The sequence below is a fragment of the Lepisosteus oculatus genome, unplaced genomic scaffold (assembly GCF_040954835.1).
Source record: "Lepisosteus oculatus isolate fLepOcu1 unplaced genomic scaffold, fLepOcu1.hap2 HAP2_SCAFFOLD_99, whole genome shotgun sequence".
NCBI lineage: Eukaryota > Metazoa > Chordata > Actinopteri > Semionotiformes > Lepisosteidae > Lepisosteus > Lepisosteus oculatus.
The window spans coordinates 416,145-436,373 of NW_027168435.1; the positions used below are offsets into that span (position 1 = coordinate 416,145).

The 20,229-nt window shown below is 47.0% G+C and overlaps 3 non-coding genes across 3 annotated transcripts; 1 reads left to right on the forward strand and 2 right to left on the reverse strand.

Annotated features, from left to right (window-relative positions):
- Positions 1 to 12,622: 12,622 nt before the first annotated feature.
- LOC138237532 (U5 spliceosomal RNA) lies at positions 12,623 to 12,738 on the reverse strand. Its single transcript, XR_011188984.1, has one exon. It is a non-coding gene; the product is annotated as a U5 spliceosomal RNA (small nuclear RNA).
- Positions 12,739 to 18,002: 5,264 nt separating this feature from the next.
- On the forward strand, positions 18,003 to 18,172 carry LOC138237544 (U1 spliceosomal RNA). The gene has a single exon (XR_011188995.1). It is a non-coding gene; the product is annotated as a U1 spliceosomal RNA (small nuclear RNA).
- A 636-nt stretch (positions 18,173 to 18,808) lies between these two features.
- Positions 18,809 to 18,927, reverse strand: LOC138237545 (5S ribosomal RNA). The gene has a single exon (XR_011188996.1). It is a non-coding gene; the product is annotated as a 5S ribosomal RNA (ribosomal RNA).
- Between the last annotated feature and the right edge of the window lie 1,302 nt (positions 18,928 to 20,229).

Sequence of the window (20,229 nt, forward strand, 5' to 3'; positions counted from 1 at the left end):
TCTGTCTGCAAGGCTTGTACAGATGCAGCCATTAAAAAGGGGTGGGGTATTTCGCGGCATACCCCGGTGGGCGTGTAGCGGTAACACGCGGTTTCACACGGTTAATCGCGTCATTTGACGTCATGCCGGAAACTATCCGGTGTCACCTTGTAAAACCGCCAGGGGGAGCTTAACCTCTCATGTACAGCATTTGAGCTTTTAATTTTGAACTGTGTATTACAGCATGTAATCATCAGTCATTAAAATGTTGGTATATTTTATGAAAGCAAGATTGCTAAGTTGGACAAAAGTACACAACCTACCTTTATCAGAAATATTTATGCATCAAAGCCTTTACCGAAGATATTACTAATAGTATTAATAATGAATGACTTTGGACAAGCTGTATTCTCAAAGTATAGTTTCTTTAGCACATTTGTACAGGCACTTGGAATCTGTCCAAGCCATACTTTGTCAGGCATTTTGTTTTACTTCAACGGGCATAAAAACTCCCTTGCTTTTAACAGGGCGTTTCATAATTTCTAACCACGAAAATTATTTAAAATGCGACACTTCTCATTCAACTAGAGCTCAAAATATCACAAGGATCCTCAAGAGCACAGCAAAGACTGTATTAAAAGATACTTGTATGAGATACATGAGAATCCAGGCTTTTTTATCAACGCTTTCTTTTCCGTATACCAGATTTTATGGAACCACTTCAGAAGGGTGTCAGCCAGTCAGATTCCAGGAATCGGTACTTTAAAGGAAAAATACACACTGGTATTCCATTTCTCCCTAACGATTTTAAGCATCGAAGTATTTAACTAGCATGTGAAATAGCATGTGAAAAAGTGGTAGTTTTAAGCTTTTCTGCTAATATAATATGGAATCGCGTATCTAAAGAATTTAATAATGAAATGATTATATTCGTGTACTGTGACAGGGCTGTGTAGGGCTGTTTCGCCTCTCTCTTCATTTGATTTCCCTTGTAGCCTACTGGTCTACGTGCCCGATTATCAACTCACGGATTGTGTGTTCAAATCCAGCTGGTGCTGGACTTTTCTTTTAACAAACATTTCTTCGAAAAAATAGAATAGCAATATTATGGACAATCAATTGACTTTTATATTTCAAAATATCACAACATGATCGATTCTAAGTCATTTTTGATGACAATGAATAGTCACCTTCTTCCTTTCTGACAACGGTCCCTGCTTCTGCTTCCTGCTTCTATTGTGTGTGTGTGTAATAGAGTAAATGTTTATAGAGAAATGGAGGCTGGACAGTATGCGTTACAATATAAACATTTATATTGATTTAAATCGTGTTTTGATTTAAATCGCAAACGCGTGTTTAATTATATGTTTTTTTTAATCATAATCAGGCTAATGCAACATAAATTGATACAGTATCTTTGTCTTCTAAGTATCTTAATAAACTTTCAGCATAGCTTTCTACCCGTTTAGATGTATATTTCTTGGGATTTTGGGATCAAACGTGGAAGGATTAGATTGTAATCGTTTTTATTTTTCAAATTCGTTTTAGAAAAGTGTAATCTATACCTGCCCAGACTGTACGCCTTCCTAAACCCCGCCTTTCACTCCTGTCCTGCTCTTCCCCACGCACCCCAGCCGGGCGCTCTTCGGCCTCTGCCCGGGACGAATGTATATTTTGATATTTACACCCGGCGCGGCACCGAGGGATTTATAACTGCATTTATAACTTCGTTTTTAAAATTAGTCAAGCAATATGAAGCATCACCTTTTACTTTTAAGTCCCTTAAACACATTGAGCACAGCTTTCTCACCACTTAAGATTACTTTTTGATACCATCCTTACACAAAGCAGAAACTTTCCGATGACATACAGTACACGTGGAAAGATTACAGATTTTAATCGTCTTTAATTTTGTTACGTTATACGTTTTAGGAACGTTTCATCTAAACAAACACCACAAAACTATTCTCGATTGTATTTCTGAATGTTATGTTACACCTACAGTAGTTCACTGCTTTAAATACATCGAATTAAGAAAGTTAGGTGTAGCACTTTAGATCTTTTTTTCTGAACCAGGGAAAATCTGATCATGTTTCTCTATAACAATAATAAAAAACTTTATTTTACATATCACCTTTAAAAGTGGCATCTCAAAGCAATACAGTAGATGGAAAAACAGTTAAAGGTTAAACATTAGAGGCTTGCCACACCCGGACTGTTAAACCAATGCATTAGCACGTCAAAGCCCATTAAGGACCCGGGCGCAATAGTTGCTTTGTCCCTTGATTTACTGATCTGCATTAATTATGGAAATTGAGTTCCTGCTCTTTGCAGACGACCTGGTCCCGCTGTCGCCCACAGAACAGAGGCTGCGCCAGAACCTGGCACTGCTGGAGCAGCACTGTCAGACCTGGGCGCCAACAGTCAATCTGGACAAGACCAGAGTTATGGTTTTCCAGAAAAAAAGCCAGACCTCCGGGAAACAGGTTCAAATTCACACTTAACAACACATTAACACCTAACAACGGGAGCAGGGACGAATAAGGTCAGTACCCACTATTGTTAAACATACAGAAAAGAATATTAAAGTATTGAATATTAGCCATACAGAACATTAAAGTGCCCCTTTTCCATTCAGCGGGTGCCTGAGCCGCTGTGTCCTATCTTCTGACAGTCGCCGTTGTGAATGTCTGTAGAGTGTATCTTATTTTTAGTACTATATTTTTGTATTATATTCCCTATTAATCAAACTCTAAGAGTATGTATCGGCTTGTCCCCTCCTCCCGCCCCTCTCTGTGTACAGTAGAGCCTCCTGTCCAGCCAGCACATGTCCTCAGACATTCAAAACCGCGACATATCATAAAACGTTACATATAGTTAAATTATTAGTTGTTTTTCAGGAAGTTAAAAAAAAACACTTGAATTACTTATCCAGTCTCTCGAAATAAAGTTATTTTCAAGCAATGCAACAAACGTCGGGCAATGTGCTTTTTTTAATCCAACATTGACAGCCACATCTCAAATCTTGTCAGTCAGCTCTTTTTTCTCTATTTGAATTGTGGCTTACACATCGCACGACTTTAAAAGCTAGAAAGACAGGTTTCGATTCACATTAGCTGGCGAGCCTTGTTAACAAAAAAACTAATAATAATGTAACATGCCACTGTTTGTTCATGAACAAAGTTATACTGAGATTTCGTTAGATGCGCAATAAAAAAAAAATTGAATCCCCGGCGGAACACATTCCACAAGAATCAGCGCTTTTACAGTATATATCACCTTTAAAGGTGGCTTCTCAAAACGCTTTACAGCCAGAGGGCGCTCCTTCTCTGTCCTGTCCCTAGTTTCCGGTCTGCTGTCCTTCCGGTCCCTCTCTTTCCCTTGGGCTATATATTTCCGGGTCTTGCACTCTGTCCTGGCTCAGCATTGACGTTTGGATGTCCTGAGACCCGCCTAGCACCAGGGTGCCCCACGTCCGCTCCCTGAGGGCATAGGTTTCTATACGGCATTCCTGAACTCTTTGCACTAATGAGCCCGGGCCTTTTTCCCGTCTCGCCGCTACGCATATGGGTCTTTTTCCGCTCTCCTGCTCCCCACGGTTAGTCCCTTTGGACGTCCGTGACAGGCACCCCGGGAGTGCTGTCCTTTTGCAGCCACCTGGACAGACCACTCAGACACATCTGCATTCGGTGTGTGCTCCGCCTGCTCGCTGAGCAAGTTGCCACCTTTACATACAATAGCAACATCGACACCAAGAGAAAGGGTGACAAATGGCTTTTATCTGGAACTTTTCATGTCCAAGGAGCTCAATGTGCTTTCTGTGTACAACAGGGCCACTGAACTCCACACTGGCCACTGAACCACAGCAGTGGCTTGCTGGCTTGACATCTCCCAAGGAAAATGTTGAAATCGCATGTGGAACAGGAAAATGACCCTCGAGTACGAGGGAAAAAAAAGAAAAAGATCATCTGGAGCGTGCCGGACAGCCCAGTTCCCTCGACGAGGTGGCCGAGTGGTTAAGGCGATGGATTGCTAATCTGTTGTGTTCTGCACGCATGGGTTCAAATCCCATCCTTGTCACGCTCCATCTCTGACACGTGTGCCCGTTTGGCGTTGGCCCTCCTGTTGTTTGCTCCGGTTCTAGAGCCGGACATTTTCTAGCGGTGGCTGAACATGGTATAGTAGGCTAACGTCAGTATCGAGCAGTGACAGTAACAGTATTTACGTGCCGCTGCTGTCAAGTGGCTCTGGGTTGAGATTGCGTTTTCACTTACTTGCAACGCAAACGGAGAAAGCGAGTTTTGACAGTCTCTCGAGAGACTGCGCTAGGTGTTTAGGGATAGACTTTGTCAGTTCCCCCTGGGATGATGGCCTCTCAAATAGTTTGTGATTCCTCTAGACGTTTATACAGTAGAAGCCTGCTTCGTGGCTTAAATCCAAGCTAAGGAAACGAGTTAGAGGTCTGATGCAGAACTGCGAATTCAATGAAGGGGAACACTACAGTACATTCCACTGTATGTGTGAGGAAAGCTGCCCCCTTCTGTTCCTTGTCGACCGAACAGAGGACTGTAAAGGATACCGCCAAGAAACTTTAGGATGCTGGTTGGAATCCAGCTCCAAAGAAGCCCCTTTGGGTGTTATGTCATCAAAAAGTAAGAACAGAGAATCTTCCTTTGATCAAAAGCGCAACAGAACTGTTTTCCGTGGAGCAGGTTTCAGACCCGTAGACCTGTTTTATTTGTAGGGCAGGGCGCATTATGATGGGGGTGCACCCTTCAATGAGCCTTACGACTCTAGGGAGTGATTGAGACGATTCGTAGCGTGTGCTCATTTCCCTCTATTCCCCGTGTTGCAGTGGTAGGATGACGTAAATTCCTGCTCCGACACGCAATGGCATTATAATCAAGTGCAGGAGCTGAGGGCTTTAGTTTTGTTTCGTTTTCCATGGCGTTCGGAAGCGCGCAAATCAAAGGCAATTCCTGCGTCTAACACGAATGTAAATGCTTTTGAAAGTGCAGTGTGGTGCAGCTTGTAAAATCCTTGTCCACATTTGTGGTTTGTTGATGTTTTTTCTGTCTGCCAAAGTTGCATTTTGACATCCGGCCGAGTAGACTTTATCATTTGAACGTGAAGCCAGCCTTAAACCCCCTGAGGTGTGTCTGTCTGCCGGCAATTATTTTGTGAAAGGTGTTTTTTTTTAACGGAGAGCGACTTTGAAAAAGTTTCCGCAGCCACCTCGCACTCCGTGTTAGATTATAGGAGGAATGCGGCGGTAGCAAGCTTGCTGTAATCGTGGTTGAGTGGTTAAGGCGATGGGCTCGAAATCGGTTGGGGACTCCCTGCGCAGGTTCGAATCCTGCTGACTATGTGCTTCCATGGCAAAGGCATAGTGCTGATTCTTGTTTTCTGGTACTATAAAAATGCTAAATTGCTTGGCCCTACTGCCATGGAAATGAAGTTATCCATTGCGCCACTGGCCCTGTGTGACACTGTAGGACTGTAACCCAGTGAGCTTAGCACTGCAACTAGTGAAACATTACCCCCGGTCCATTCTTTTTCCAAAAGTGAGATATATATAATCCAGGATTGGTGTGGGCCTTAATTGCACCCGGGGTCCTGAGATTAGCTACGCCTTGATCGTGCACGGATTGGCGTGGCGTGGATTTTTGTCTTAAAGGAAACAGAAGTAGGAGATATATATATGTATGTATGTTTTTGGTGTTTTCCTTGTTTGTGAAATACATATACACACGCACGACACTAACATAAACACACCTCATAATAAAAGAGCAAAGCATTAAGTAGCAGGATTTAAAGGACGTTGAGACCCGAGAATCGCCCTGATTGAGCTCAGTGTGTAAGTCCACCGTGGAGCAAAAGCAGCGATGCTGGCATTCTGGGCATAGTGAATTACTGATCAAGAAAGGGGGTTTTCGAGGTCTCGTTCCTTACCTGTGAACAGTGTGGTGTAAGTCCTCTCTAAAGTCTCTGAGAGGCATTTAGATCTGGAGGTAACAGACGCCCTTGGCTGAATGAGTGCAGGAATGCACAGGTTTTTCAAGTGAAAGCATCCCCTTACTGTATGAGCTGTTACCTCACACATGACAAAAGTAAAAGAGACCGAACATGTGTACTAACTGATGGTTTGAGAAAGTGGTGGAAGGGTCCGTTTATATATCGGAAAAGTGTAAGTTGAAGGAAAAGAAGGAGAAAAATATGGGAAAAGCTGAGTTTGTCCGAGGGAGTCTGGGGCGAAGACGCCTGTAAAATAAGCATATGCGTATTGATTGGCAAAAGCACAAGCATGTAGCTCCCACCCTGGTGCACGGCCGGCACCAGTGGTGGCAGATACATGAGAAAAAAAAGAAATTGGGATGTGACTTCTTAAGTGTGTTTACGGGGAAAACAAAAACCCGGAAGAAAAGATACTTTACTCGCTACGAAAGAGTATAAACAAAAGCAAAAAGAGGCAGTGCAGGAGAATCAGAAACTAAAAGAAGAATTAGTTCCTGGTCGCACTGCACTAGTTAATGTGTTATATCCTGCTCTCCCATAGGGGAACAGACAGGCAGGAAATGAAAATAATTGGGATCAATTCCCACAGTGACCATATGGAGACGGGGGGTCTGGGTGGGATGACACCTGGTACGAGTGTGATAGAGACAGAACAGGAACTCCCTTCTTAAACAGAGGGTGCCTGCAGACCTGTACTCTCACCCTAAGTGGGAGAGGGCCTGATGTAGCGGGGGCTGGCGCTGTTGATGACAGCGTCACTCTAAGTGTCTCGCACCCCATCGAGGGGGTCCGTACTCGCACCTCCCTTCCCTGATTCCCCCATACGATCAAATCCAAAACCGGAAGATATTGACCGGTGGGCTAAAGTACCGCACCCAAAATTAGGAATGCAGCGAACCTGGAGTGCGCTTCAGGAATTAAAAGGATTCATGTAGAAGTAAAACAAGAATACAGCACATTGTAGTACGAAGAGAAAAATATATTCTCGATGTGTATGTGTGTTTTATGAATTTGTGTGCCGGCATGTATGTGTGTAACTGTGAGTTTTTGTATACTAAATGACGGTGTGAGTGTGTTTAGCCAGTGGGACTGGCTAGAGACGTAACTAAAGAGACTTGATGAAAATCAACTTAAGGAGATTGGAAAATATAAGAGCGTCTGAAACGTATAAGTACAGTACAGGTGGACGTAAAAGTAGTTAGATAAACAGTGTTTGTATTTTTATAAAATTAGTTGCAATAGTGGAAACAATTTGGGTTTATTCGAATGTCTCAGACATGCTGAAACGCTGTAGGTTTAGAATCGAGACTGGGGAGAATAACTTCTTGTGAGAAGATCTGTTTACCTAACGATTAGATCCTGTAAATCCCTTGTAGCCTACCTAAGTCTGTCCCAGTCCAGTGGATTAAAATGTACTGTTAATGGAGTGTTGGTTTCTCTGTTAGGGGATACTGGAGCACTACTGTCATGCTTGTTTCACTCCTCTGTTCAACAGTGTGCTATAGAGTAATGTATATAGGGAGACGGCAGGAGGCCACAGGAGTATTGGGGCACCAAGTTTTACTTGCCGAGTACCAGATTTTAATGGGTGGTTTTATCCCAGATCTATTGGGTTGGAATATTATGCATTACAAAGAATGACTATCCAGAACAGGGTATCACGTGGCTTCAACTGACTGTGATCACTCAGTATGTTGATGGTATTCTGAATGCTTCCCCTGACGAGGAAACCCACAAGTCTGAGTTGCTTCAGCTTTAGAGTGTCTAATATTAAGCAGTTATGATAAGGCCCTTTTGTGTCGAGCATTGTGTGATTTTAACAGGGCCAGGGTGCAATATTTTTACGGGGTGAGCACAACTTTTAACAGATCTGCTTAAGGGGGGAGTGCAGAACAAGGACAAGATTGCCTTGGTACCAGCAGCAAAAGCCGCCTGTAATAATTTGAAACAAGCTCTCTTACAGGTGCTGAGACTGGGGTTTCCTCAGATGGATCAACCATTCTTTGTATGTAAGTGTGGACAAAGGGTTCTGGGCAGCTGTGCTGACGCAGGAGCATGGAGGTAGGCACTATTATACCATTCGATACTGTAGCCAAAGGGTGGGGGACGGTGAAAATTGAAGAAAATGTAATACTGTTTACTGATGGGTCCTCTCTGATGCATGAGGGAGAACAGAGAACAGGCTGAGCCGTTACAACAGAATTCGAGGTGCTAACAATCGGAAAATGCCCCTCCACTGCCTCAGCACAGCAAGCCAGTTAAGAGCACTGATGGAAGATTGTAAAAAGAAAGATGTTAAAAGGTTACTGTATATGTATATAATGTATGTATTTGTTGCATGTAGGCCACAATTCTGGATGGCTATGGAGAAATAAGATTCTCTCACAACGGCAGGGACTCCAGTTAAGAATACTGGGCTTGTCTCTGAACTGATTTGTAGTTTTACAGCTGCCGACGGAAGCAGCTTGAGTAAGGTGTCAATAACACAATAAATAAAGAATTCCAGTAACTCAAGGTAACAACCATGCAGATGCAGATGCCAGACGAGCGGCACTGGGAGGGCGGGAGTCTGAGACCCCTGTGAAACCTCTATTGGGGAAAGGGGAGAATTCAGGTTGAGGCCTTTAATAGATGTTTAATAGTGGTTAGAACAAATGTGTAAAGAATGTGGGGTTGTATGATGATGTGATGTGGGCTGGCACATACCCAAGTGTATGATAAAGATGATCCCGTGGTACGGACTGCCCTGCCCCTTGGATACTGATCTAGGGGCAGACTACACTGGGAAGGTGTGCCAGGCTGTAATTGCCTCACTAGGGGTAAGTTGGAAGTCACATTGCCCCAATCACCCACAGTCTGAAAGACCAACTAAGGAAATATCAACTGAAGGGACACCGTGGGTAGATGCTCTACCTGCAGTCCTGTGCGGTTTGCGGGCTGGAGCAAATGGAACTGTGAGACTGAGCCCATTTGAGATCATCACGGGCAGCCAAAGAAACTCCCTGGAGGCCAAGTTTGGCTAACGCACTGATGAATTAACTAACTCTCTATTAAAGTAGTGTAGGTTTGTTAACTGAAGCGGTGCACAGGGCTTGTGAACAGGTGCCGGACGCTTGGGGACCTCCAGCAGAGGGGAGACACGACCGGATACCTGGCGAGTGGGTGTAGGTGAAGAAGAGATACCCTGCCAGACGTTGCAATCCTGCTGGGAGGGACCATATCAAGTGCCACTAACTACTGATTGTGCCATCTGAGTGACAGGATGAGATCGCTGGATCCGCGCATCGCACTTTCACCGACCCACGGCACCAGAGACTGAGTGAACAGAAAGAAGGATGTTGTTACCGTTTCTGTGTCTGATGCTTCCTAAGACCAACAGTGTGCTTGTTAGGCCTGAGGAGCATTACTGGGGATATGGTATCAATACATTCCAGGTGTTGGCATATCTATTCAGCCAAAAAATTATAATCGGAGTTGGGTCAATATTGCTGTTCCAAGATCCTGACGATAGATCTCCACATGGCTGAGGTCTGCGTTTGGGTCCTGGGGTAGGACTTTATGTATTTGTAGGATTAGGATTGTTTTATGTGTAAAATTGTAACTATCACTTGTACAAAAACATCAATAACACCTTGTTGTAACAGTGGAACGCACAATGTCATGGTAATGCATGCCTGTACATCTAAAAAGGAAAGATCTGCCCTGACATTGTATTTGTAAAAATAGACAGTCCTGATGTATGCCATATTTTATAAGGGGGGAATGAAGTAAGAGACAAGATGTTAAAAGGGTTAATAACTTAAGTCAGTTCTGCCTGAAAATTAGACTTCTAAGCAACAGGGGTTTATGGCAGGAAAGGGGGTTAACTGATAAGGATTCCGGATGCGAGCAAGGAACCCTCTGGGGGCATAATCTTAAACTGACCATTTAGCAAGGGCCTCTTAACTGGCCAAATACCATGACCCCCCCCCCCTTACAATAACATCGAATGACGTCTGAAGCAGCAAGCAAGGACTATATAACCTAAAAGTTTGTACCGGCACATCGAACAATACTTCGGTTTTGTTGTTTCTTGCGGGAAACAAGACTTTGGCTTTATTGTTCTTTGCATGCAATAAACTCATCTGTTTTACTTCATCTCGGGATCAAGAACCTTATTCCTTCTGTTACAACAGGGCTTTCTCACGCAGTTTCATGGTTCTTGTAACCCAAATCCTACACTGGCCTGAAGTGCCCCCCCATTTCACAGCATTTTTCAGCTGATTTAAAATGTACCTAAAGGAGAAGCATTATTGAAGACCATCAATTACCAAGAGCTTTTGTCAAAGGTTTTGGTGGTCATTTTTAATTTTTAATGACCACAGAGCGCTGTGACCTCGGTTTTACATCTCATCCAAAAGACAGCGCCCTTTTACAACACAGCGTCTCCGTCACTATGCTGGGGAATTGGGACCCGCACAGACCTCAGGATGAGCGCCCCCCCGCCGGCACCATTAACACCGCTTCCAGCTGGAAGCTTTGTTTTTCCCTGTAGCTCACCCTCATCCGGGTACTGACCTGGCTCACACCTGCTTAGCTTCAGTGGGTTTTCAGTTGCGAGTTGCAAGGGGATGCAAGTGATGGAGCCGCTCGCTGCAAAAGCCACTGCAGTGGCCGGGAATCGAACCCGAGCCTCCCGCGTGGCAGGCGAGAATTCTACCACTGAACCACCAATGCTCGGTGCCTGGGCTTTCAAAAAAGACGCTTTTTTGGTGCTCTGTGCAAAAAGCGTCGACATGCTTCCAGCTGCAAAATGCCATTCGCGGACGCTGAAGAATTTATTTCCAAGGCAGTGGGTACAAGCTATTTGGTGTTTTAAAACCACCAGCAAAGAGGCGCGCTTCTTTGCTTGCGCCGGAACACAACGACAGGAGGTGGACAACGTAGTTGGCAGGATTCGGAGCTACGCGGGAAGAACCCAATGGATTTCTAGTTCATCGCCTTAACCACTCGGCCACGACTACAGCAAGCCCCACCGCCGCTGCGTTCTTGCTACAATCTTACCTGGATCGCGGGGCGCCGGCGGAAGCCTATTTCAAAGTCATTCTCCGTTTCAAAAAAACATTTCCAAAATACAAGCCTTGCAGACAGACACGCCTCAGAGGACTTAAAGGTGGCTTCATATCGGAATGATAAAGTCTACCCGTCCGGACATGAAAATGCCACTTTGTTACACACAAAAAAAGAATCAACAACAGAGAAATGCCCACAAGCACTTGAAAAGCCGCACCACGCCGCACTTGAAATAGCTCTTACATTAGTGGTAGACGCAGGAATCGCCTTTTTATTTACGCTCTTATCAAACTGTCAAAGGTTTGCTTTGCGAACGCTGCAGGACATCGCACAATCTCTTTTGAACGGGGACAAACGATTTCTTATGGGGCGCAGTAAGTACAGACGTTTAAAAAGCTCCACTCATGCCGACGATGCAGCATGAAGAAGCGCAACCTAACGTTTGACAGACAAAAGCCGGGCGCCGCTACGAGCAATATGAAATCAAACTGACAGCACACGGCGTTTCGCGCTGACTCAAAAGTGATCTCGACAGTCGCTGTTCTTTGCATAACGCTGAAAGAGCTAAAGAGCGTTTCTGTTGAGACGTAACAAGCTCGTTTCTTTCTACCATGATGTCACCATGACAAAATCTGTCTTTAAACACCTTGCTCAGTCTCTGACTTTCCACTTTACCATGAGTCGGGCTCAGCTGCACAGAGGCGAGAGCAGAGCAATGAGGTCACGGGGACAGGGGAGTCACACGCTGGCGGTTTGAACACGCGGAAGATCACTGAGGGATCCACAGTATGTGGACCCTCCGTGCGCCATCATTCCACACTCCAGACTCTGAATCCTGCCATCTGAGTTAAGATCTCGGCGGAACCTGAGGCGCAGTTCTTTCTTAAAACGTAATCTGGTGAGCATTTCTAGAATCGTACTTGTATAGGTGCAGCCTTTAATGTGTTGCTAGGTTAAAATTTATGACTTCTTGAACTTCAGTAGGCAACTGCCCTCTTGATTTCGGATTTAATTTCTTTATTACAGGGGCGCTTTTATGATGAAAGAGTCATGTTCAGGTACTTTGCTTGATGGAGGAAGCTCATTTCGGACTCTGTGATCTGCTCACCTGGAAAGGTCTGCTGTACTACTACAAGAGAGAAGTAGAGTCTGGAGGAGGGGACAATTTTATGATGCTTTGGAAGGTAATGTTTTTTTTTTCTTTGAAATCGAAATGAATCAGAATATCAGTGCAAAAGACAAACTCTTGGTTTGGTTTAAAGAGATATGGTTTTAAAACAGACAAAATGTAGAAAACAGGTGTTTCTCACTTTTGGAAAAGAATGGACCAGGGGTAATATTTTACTAGTTGCAGTGCTAAGCTCACTGGGTTACAGTCCTGCAGTGTCACACCAGGGCCAGTGGTGCAATGGATAATGTGTCTGACTATGGATTAGGAGTTTGGAGGTTTGACTCCTGCCTGGTGCTGGTTGTTTTTAAACACATCAGCCTACTCCCTAAGTAGCCTGTGCTACTTACTGCATTGTAAGAGCGATTGTGAGCGGTTTTGTTTTCTCTCTTTGACCAGCCCAGCTGCGCCCCACCCGAAGGCAGGGAAGCACAAAAATTGTATGGAACTCATTCATGCTCCTCTCCATGAAATCTTTAGTAAAAGGCAAAAGATTTGTACGAGATGAAGAGAAACCAGAGTGCGTGGCTGGACAGCTGCAGGAGCCCAGGCCGCCTTCAAGTCCTCTGCCCTGCCAGTCGTGGTTGGCAATGCACCTGGCCTTACAAACGAGCCAGTGGGGCCCGTTCAGCTCCGGGCTCATCGCCTGCGGCTCTCAGCTCACCTGGCAGGGGAGATACCTTGATCAGCCTGTAGTTGGAGTAGTTGGATTGTTTTCTTGTTTTGTGGAAGCAGTGTTTGTTTTGCAGTTTGAGATGGCAACCTTTGGATCCCGCAAGAATGCTGTACGTTTTGAGCTTTTGGATGACCTCTTCATGGATCGTATGCAGTTCAGCAGAAAAGTGTTACAGAAGGAACTTGGCTTTGAACCTCGGCACTTGGATTTCATCTTCGCTCTCCCAGGTCAGAAAGCATTTGAGGTTGTTTTTGCTACCTATTCTCTGTTTGAACAATGCGTGGATGTGTTTGAGGCAAAAAGAGGGAAAGTTCCTGCCCTTGAGAAGATCAGCTTGCAGCCTCTGACACAGAGAGAGAGGAAAACGGTGCATGTTGTTATGTTCTCGGAACTGGCAAAGACGGAGGACATTCACACCTGGCTTAAGCAGTACTGCACCGTCCACCATGGAACTGAGGTTAGAGATGTTGACGGTATAAAAACAGGAGCAAGGAAATTCGAGGTTCGCTTGCTACCGGACAATGTAAATGGAGGCTTAAGGCACCTGCCCTCTACAATCCGGCTGGGCGCCTGCAATGGCTATGTTTTTTATGTGGGACAACCAAAGGTGTGTCGGTGCTGTGGTGCTGTGGGACACCTGGCATCGTCCTGCACTGTGAAATGCTGCAAGACCTGTGGCAAACAGGGACATTTAGCCTCTGACTGTTCAATGCTGCCAAAGTGCAATTTATGTGGCTCGGAAGGACACGTTTTTAAGAACTGCCCTCACGCCTACGCCAATAAACTCAAAATGAGAAAGGATGAGGCAGTGCTTGTTTCAGCCAAACCGGCCCGAAAAGCCAAAGCAAACAACAAGTCAAACAAAGAACCCTTGTTGGACAAAGAGTCTCAGCCTCCAGCCAGGATCAGTCCTGCTGTGGCTCCGGGGCCGGTGGAAGAGAAATCCACTACCCCCCCACAACCGCAGACTGCACCAGACAAGCACGAGGGTTTGAAAACCCCCGAGAACAGCGAGGACCCCTCCCCCACTCCTGCTCCTCAGAACGAGGGCCAGTGTGGGGCCCCCCGGTGGAGCGGGTCCAGCGACGATACCCAGGATTCAGCGGAGCTGCTTTTCTCAGACTCTGCAAGTGCTACAGATGCCCTCCTCTCCTCCATCCAGTCCATCACGGAGGATCTGCAACAGCTGGTGGGTGAGGGGGAAGAGGAGACTGGTGCATCGGCTGCACCCCTTTCCCCTCAGTGCTCCCAGGAGCTGGACTTGAGGAAAAGGAAAAATGACTCTGTTTTCTCCCCGAGCGAGGAGGAAGGAGAGCATGGCGATGGGGACAGCTGGAACCCCTCCACCCCTCCCTCTACCCCCTTCCTTGAAATGGACTCCGTGAATGCTTTTACTGCTGCCACCCTGATGAAGGCTCATTCAGAGGATGGCTGGCAGGAAATTGGTAAGAAGAAAAAGAAAAAGAAGAAGGTAACAGGTGAGACCGAAGAGAAATGTGTTTTGTAAAGACTGGTTCCACTTTCTTATGTAATATGGCTCTAAACATAATTTCTCTTAACACCAGAGGTATCAATGACAGAGTTAAATGCCAGTCTGTCTTTGATTACCTCCAGCAGAGAGAGGGAGATGTGTTGATGTTGCAGGAGTGTGCTTTAGCCTATCAAGAGAGGTATAAAAGCTTTGAAGATAGGTGGGATAAAGGGCCTTCTGTTTGGTCAGGGGACAATAACAACAGAGCCTCTGGCGTGGCCATTCTTTTCAAAGGATGGGCTTTCAAATTGAAAAGTATTCAGAGGGTCATAGATGGCAGGTTGCTGTGTGTGGATGTGGAATGGGGGACCGTTAACCTGCGGCTAATCAATGTGTATGGTCCTACTGACGTGGGAGGAAGGGTGGAGCTACTCAAGGCACTCTCTCCCCTATTGTTAAGTAGCACAGACGTGATAGTGGGAGGGGATTTTAATTGTATCTTAGAGCACACAGACAGGCAGTCTAGCTCTCCGATAAAATTGGATTCCAGCTCACTGGCCCTGCAAAACTTAGTTCAAGACTTTAAACTCTCAGACACATATAGATGTATATATCCCACAACAGCAGGATATGCATGGTCAGGGAGGAATAGCAGCTCCAGAATTGACTATTGCTTTGTCTCAGAGAGAGTGAAAGTTGTTGGGGTCACTCTTCAGCCTGTCTTCTTCTCAGATCATCAGGCTTTAGGGTGTAGAGTGGAACTCCAGGGCGGGACTGTCTTTGGCCCAGGCCTCTGGAAACTCAACACAAAGCTGCTAGAGAACGAGGGGGTAGTATCCCGCTACAAGGAGAAACTATCACAGTGGCTGTCCTTGCAGTGTCTGTACGGGTCAGTAGGAGAGTGGTGGGAGGAGGTGAAGATGAGGACAAAGGCCTTTTTCATGGCTGAGGGAAGGAAGGCTGCTGCCAGACGGAGAGGAGTGCTAGCCAGGAAACAGAGGCAGCTGCAGCGTCTCTACACGATGCTGCACAGTGGCTTCGATGTGCTCGAGGATATCACCCTTTTAAAAAAGGACATCCGGAGCATAGCCGAAGAAAGTAGTCGAGGAGTGCTGTTAAGAGGCAGAGTGCAGTTCTTGGAAGAAAATGAGAAGTGTACTCGCTTCTTTTTCAGGAAAGTGGTAGGCTCCAAGTCTGTCATGGAAAGTGTAGTTGATGAGGAGGGACGAGAGAGAACAGAGCCGAGTGCTATCCTCTCCTGCACCAAGGCCTTCTACTCAAGACTGTACAGCTCTACAGAGGTAAAGGATGAAGAAATTCATTTTTTTACCTCAAAGCTAGAAAACGTTTTGAGTGAAGAAGATAGGGAAGTACTTGAGAGGGATTTCACAGTAGAAGAGCTGAGACAGGCTATGGAGAGCTTACAGAAGGGGAAAACTCCAGGTGCTGACGGGCTCCCTAAAGAATTTTATTGCACCTTTTGGGATCTGCTTCAGGATCCGCTACTGGTCCTATTCGAGGAAAGATATAAGACAGAATTGCTGCCTGACTCCTTAAGAGAAGGCACTATTTCTCTCTTGTTTAAGAAAGGAGCAAAAAATGACATAAAGAACTGGAGACCCCTCAGCCTGTTAGGCGTGGACACTAAGATCCTGTCCAAAGCCCTTTTCCTGCACCTACAAAATGTAGTGGCCTCACTGGTAGGGAAAGAACAGACTTGTGGGATAGCAGGACGCCTGATGAGCGACAACCTGGCCTTGTTGAGGGATGTCTGTCTGTACTCTGAGGATCGCTCCCTCCCTCTTTGCATTTTAGGTGTAGACCTAGAAAAGGCCTTTGACCGCCTAAACCGGCAGTACTTAACATCGGGACTTGAGCACATGAAGTTTGGCCCCATCATGAGAAAGTGGATTAACCTGCTGTACACAGGTAGCAACAGCAGAGTCATGGTTAATGGCAATAGATCACGCCCCTTTGAAGTCTGTTCAGGGGTGAGGCAGGGCTGCCCATTATCCCCCTTGTTATGCGTTTTGGCTATGGAGCCCTTAGCCTGTGCCTTGCGCCAGGATCAGGCCATTAATGGGATACCAGTGCCTGGAAGTGGGGGAGGAGAGGTAAAGACATCTCTATACATGGATGACGTCACCCTGCTCCTCTCTGACAATGCCTCAATTAGCAGAGCTCTGCAGTGCTGTGATCGTTTCTCTTTGGCTTCCTCCGCAAAAATTAACAAATCTAAGAGTGAGATTTTTTATCAGAACTGGAGGGAGCCAAAAGAAGGACATGATCTCAGGCTGCAAGAGAAGAGAATTAAGGTCCTGGGGGTGTATTTTGGAGAAGAGATGGGAACAGTAAATTGGCAGAACAAATTGCCAATCTTAAACAAAAAACTGATGCAATGGAAGGACCGAGACCTCACCATGACAGGGAAGGTGCTGGTCATCAAAACCGAGCTCTTGCCTGTCTTGAATTTTCTGGCTTCTACCTTCCCAATCCCACACCGTGTTGCGGCGGTGATGAGGAGATTGATGTTTCAATTTCTATGGGGTGGGAAGCAGGAAAGACTCAGAAGGGAAATAATGTACAGGCCGCTACCCTCAGGGGGGAAGTCTGTCCCAGATATTGCTACGAAGCTGCTGTGCATTTTCCTGGCCTCTGTGCTGAGAGGCTTTGCAACAGCACCTGCAGCGCGTACCTGGACTTATTTTTCCAGGCTCTGGGTAGGTAGGGAGGTGTTCAGAGTGTGGGGTGTCAGACCCAAGCTGGACGTCCCACTCTCTGACACATGCCCTGCAATTTATGGGACAGTTAAAAGTTTTCTAAGATCTCACCCAATTGGCCATATTCCCCTCCGAGATGTCAGCGTCCAAAAACTGGAAGATTTCGTTGCACCCCAGAATAATAGGCAGACCCCTGTGGGCATTTTAACATCAGCCCAAACAAGGAAGGTGTGGAAACACACATCCTCTAAGTTTCTGTGCAACATTCACAGAGATTTAGCCTGGAGTCTCGTCCACCAGTGCTTACCGGTACGAACTTTCTTGTACCGTAGGGGCCTCACCCCCAGCCCTCGCTGCGTTAGGGTGGGCTGCGGCGAGGAGGAGACTGTATCCCATCTCCTGTGGTCCTGCTTTTTTGCTAAGGCCTTCTGGGCACAGTTTGAAGATTGGTTGCTGGCTCTCTCGCCCCAATTTACCCTGACCGCTGCTTTCGTCATATACGGCATCTCTCCTGTCAAACTTCCTCCTGACGTGTTTGACAGGATCTGGGCCGTGGTGAACAGTGGGAAAGTTGCCCTGTGGAGAGTGAGGAACATGGGGCTGTTCAAAGGCATCGAGATCCCAGTCAAGGCAGCAGGTAGCCTGGCCCTGTTCATCACCCGAGAGAACTATTACCTCAGAGATCTGTGGAGAGAAGGGAGGGAGGAAGCAGAAAATCTGTGGGAAATAGAGAGCATAGGTCAATATCTCAAGAAACTGTGAAAAACATTATCAAGTTTAAGTAAAGAATGTGATTTGCACCAGAAAAAAAGAAAATTGTTGCTATGTAACTGTTACCATGTCAAAATGTAATGAGATGTGATCATATATACTGTTTTAAGTATGTATATGAATGTAAAGCTTTCTGATTTGTGATGTCCTGTATTTTTTTGTGAAAAGAAAATAAAGTTCTTAAAAATCGAAATCAGTTCACCCAGGGCGAGGCTCGGCCATTGCACTCCGGCTGTGCTGACCCCTGCGAATTCCCCAAATGAGGGAATCTCGACTGCATAATTTCTGGTAGTGGGGGACTGCGTTCGCGCTCTCCCCTGATGTGCTTGGTCCAAAATCAGATACGGGAGGGTTAGGACACCACGAGCTGCGTGGCTGCGGAAGGATCCCGGTTCGACAGGAGTGGACGCCGCTGCTGGTTCTCGCTGGCTTTTAGTTAGGGGTCCGGAGAAGCATCTCAAGCTAGTTCCACTACTCCTTCCGGACGTTCATTCCCTTTTCAAAGTCAGTCGTTTTGCTGTAGTCTGCGTTCTTTAGGCTGATTATCGAGGTTAGCCTTTATTTGGTCATGGGGGGCCTCGGTACTGTATGCTGAGTCTAAAGACAGTTTCACCCGTTTTCTGATTGCTCGGTTCTGTACCAGTGCAGACATGTCAAACAGTGAATGGCTGTACCTCTATTGTATCCGTGCTCAATGAATGAAATCGGTAACAAATGAATATATGTCTAGTTATACGAAAAACGAGTGGTTTATCGACTCATCTTCATTTGCAGATTTAGAGGCAGCTTCGATATTCGTTTTACAGACGGGTTTTTTTTTTGGAATATGGGTCACACACATGCCACAGCAACAAAACATCTCTAGAGATGAGGCTATAGATCACCTTTCCATCCTGCAGGTTTTCCTCCCAAAGCCTACGGCACCAACGGCGACCCCTGCTGGCCGGGAGAGCAAAAGCTTACAGCACCTGGTATTCCCAGGCAGTCTCCCATCCAAGTACTAACCAGGCCTGACGCTGCTTAGCTTCCGAGATCAGACGAGATCGGGCGTGTTCAGGGTGGTGTGGCCGTAAGCGAAAGCCCTGGCGCCTGACTCGCTACTTGAAGCTGTGTGTGGCGGGGGTTCCGTGCCCCCCCGAGCGGGACTGAAGGATAGTTCGTGTGCAACTCTTTGGAAAGGAGCTGCTTTCCAAATCGCATTGCGTGCCTGGATGTTGGCGAATGCGCTCCCTTGTGTTGGCTCGTCCCGCACTGGAGGAGGACAAACAATCTGCACGGAGGAGCACCAGGCAAGTCTTCACCAGACAAAAACCTCCAGTGCACAGCACTCTGGAAACATTTCGGGGCTTTCGCGTGTTTATTTCAGCACGTAAAGCGCACCGGTCCAACACGTCGGCCGGGCGCGCGGCGCCTCCGCCCTCTTGTGGCCTTGCGGCGTCAGAGCAAGAGGCTCCTTCTCGCTGCCCTTCCGCTGTGTTGCAGGGCCCCGAGAGGGAACCCGGAGCGCCAACTTTGTTGGGGGCGGGGGACCGCGTTCGCGCTCTGCCCCCGGTCTCTTGCGCGAGTACTAAATCTCACGGACAGGGGGGCCTCGTCATTGATTGTTACAGGTGAGACGGGGATTAGGAGGAGACCCCGACTGATGGGTAAAGGGGAGCACTAACACCAGAGGGACACCCACGGCGTCTCTTTTTGAGAGACGCCCTGGGGTTTCCTAATGGCCAAGGAGGGTCGGGACCTCGGTTTGACGCCTCCCCCGAAGGACGGCGCCTGTTTGTGCAGCAGAGTGTCGCCATCAGGAGGCTGGGGCGTAAGAGAGCCACACAGCCCGCAGGGTGAGCGCTCCCTACTGGTCCCAGTCACACCTCTTGCAGGAGCAGCAGCAACCGGAGCTTTTCCGGGGTGGAATCTCCCATCCGGGTGCCGGCCAGGCTCACACCTGCTGGGCTGCCCCGGGGATGAGCCCAGTCGAGAGTCGCAGGGCCAGATCTAGTCACCGGGGAGAAATGATACAAGTGAAGGATTGCTCGGCTCTCGGCACTTGAAAAGACCGACAAATGTCTCGTTCCCGCCGGAGCTGAATGTACCCGCATGTGTGGTGTCGTCTTCTTCCCCCGCCCCGCTGTGTTTGCTGTATTGTCTCTGAAGCCGGCCCCCCCGAGACGAGACGGGCTGTTCCTGTGCCCCAATTAACACTTTACAGGTGCCATTCCCCGGCATTGTGGCCATTGTCGGTGCTCACACGCGATAAGATAAGGCGGAGGAGAGCGGGGCATGCCCAGCGGCAGACATTCAAGGAGGGGGCAGTGCGAGGTGAGGTGAGGTGCGACACGCCGGAGCCCCGACGCAGCTAATGCGGAGCACTTGTTGGACTGGC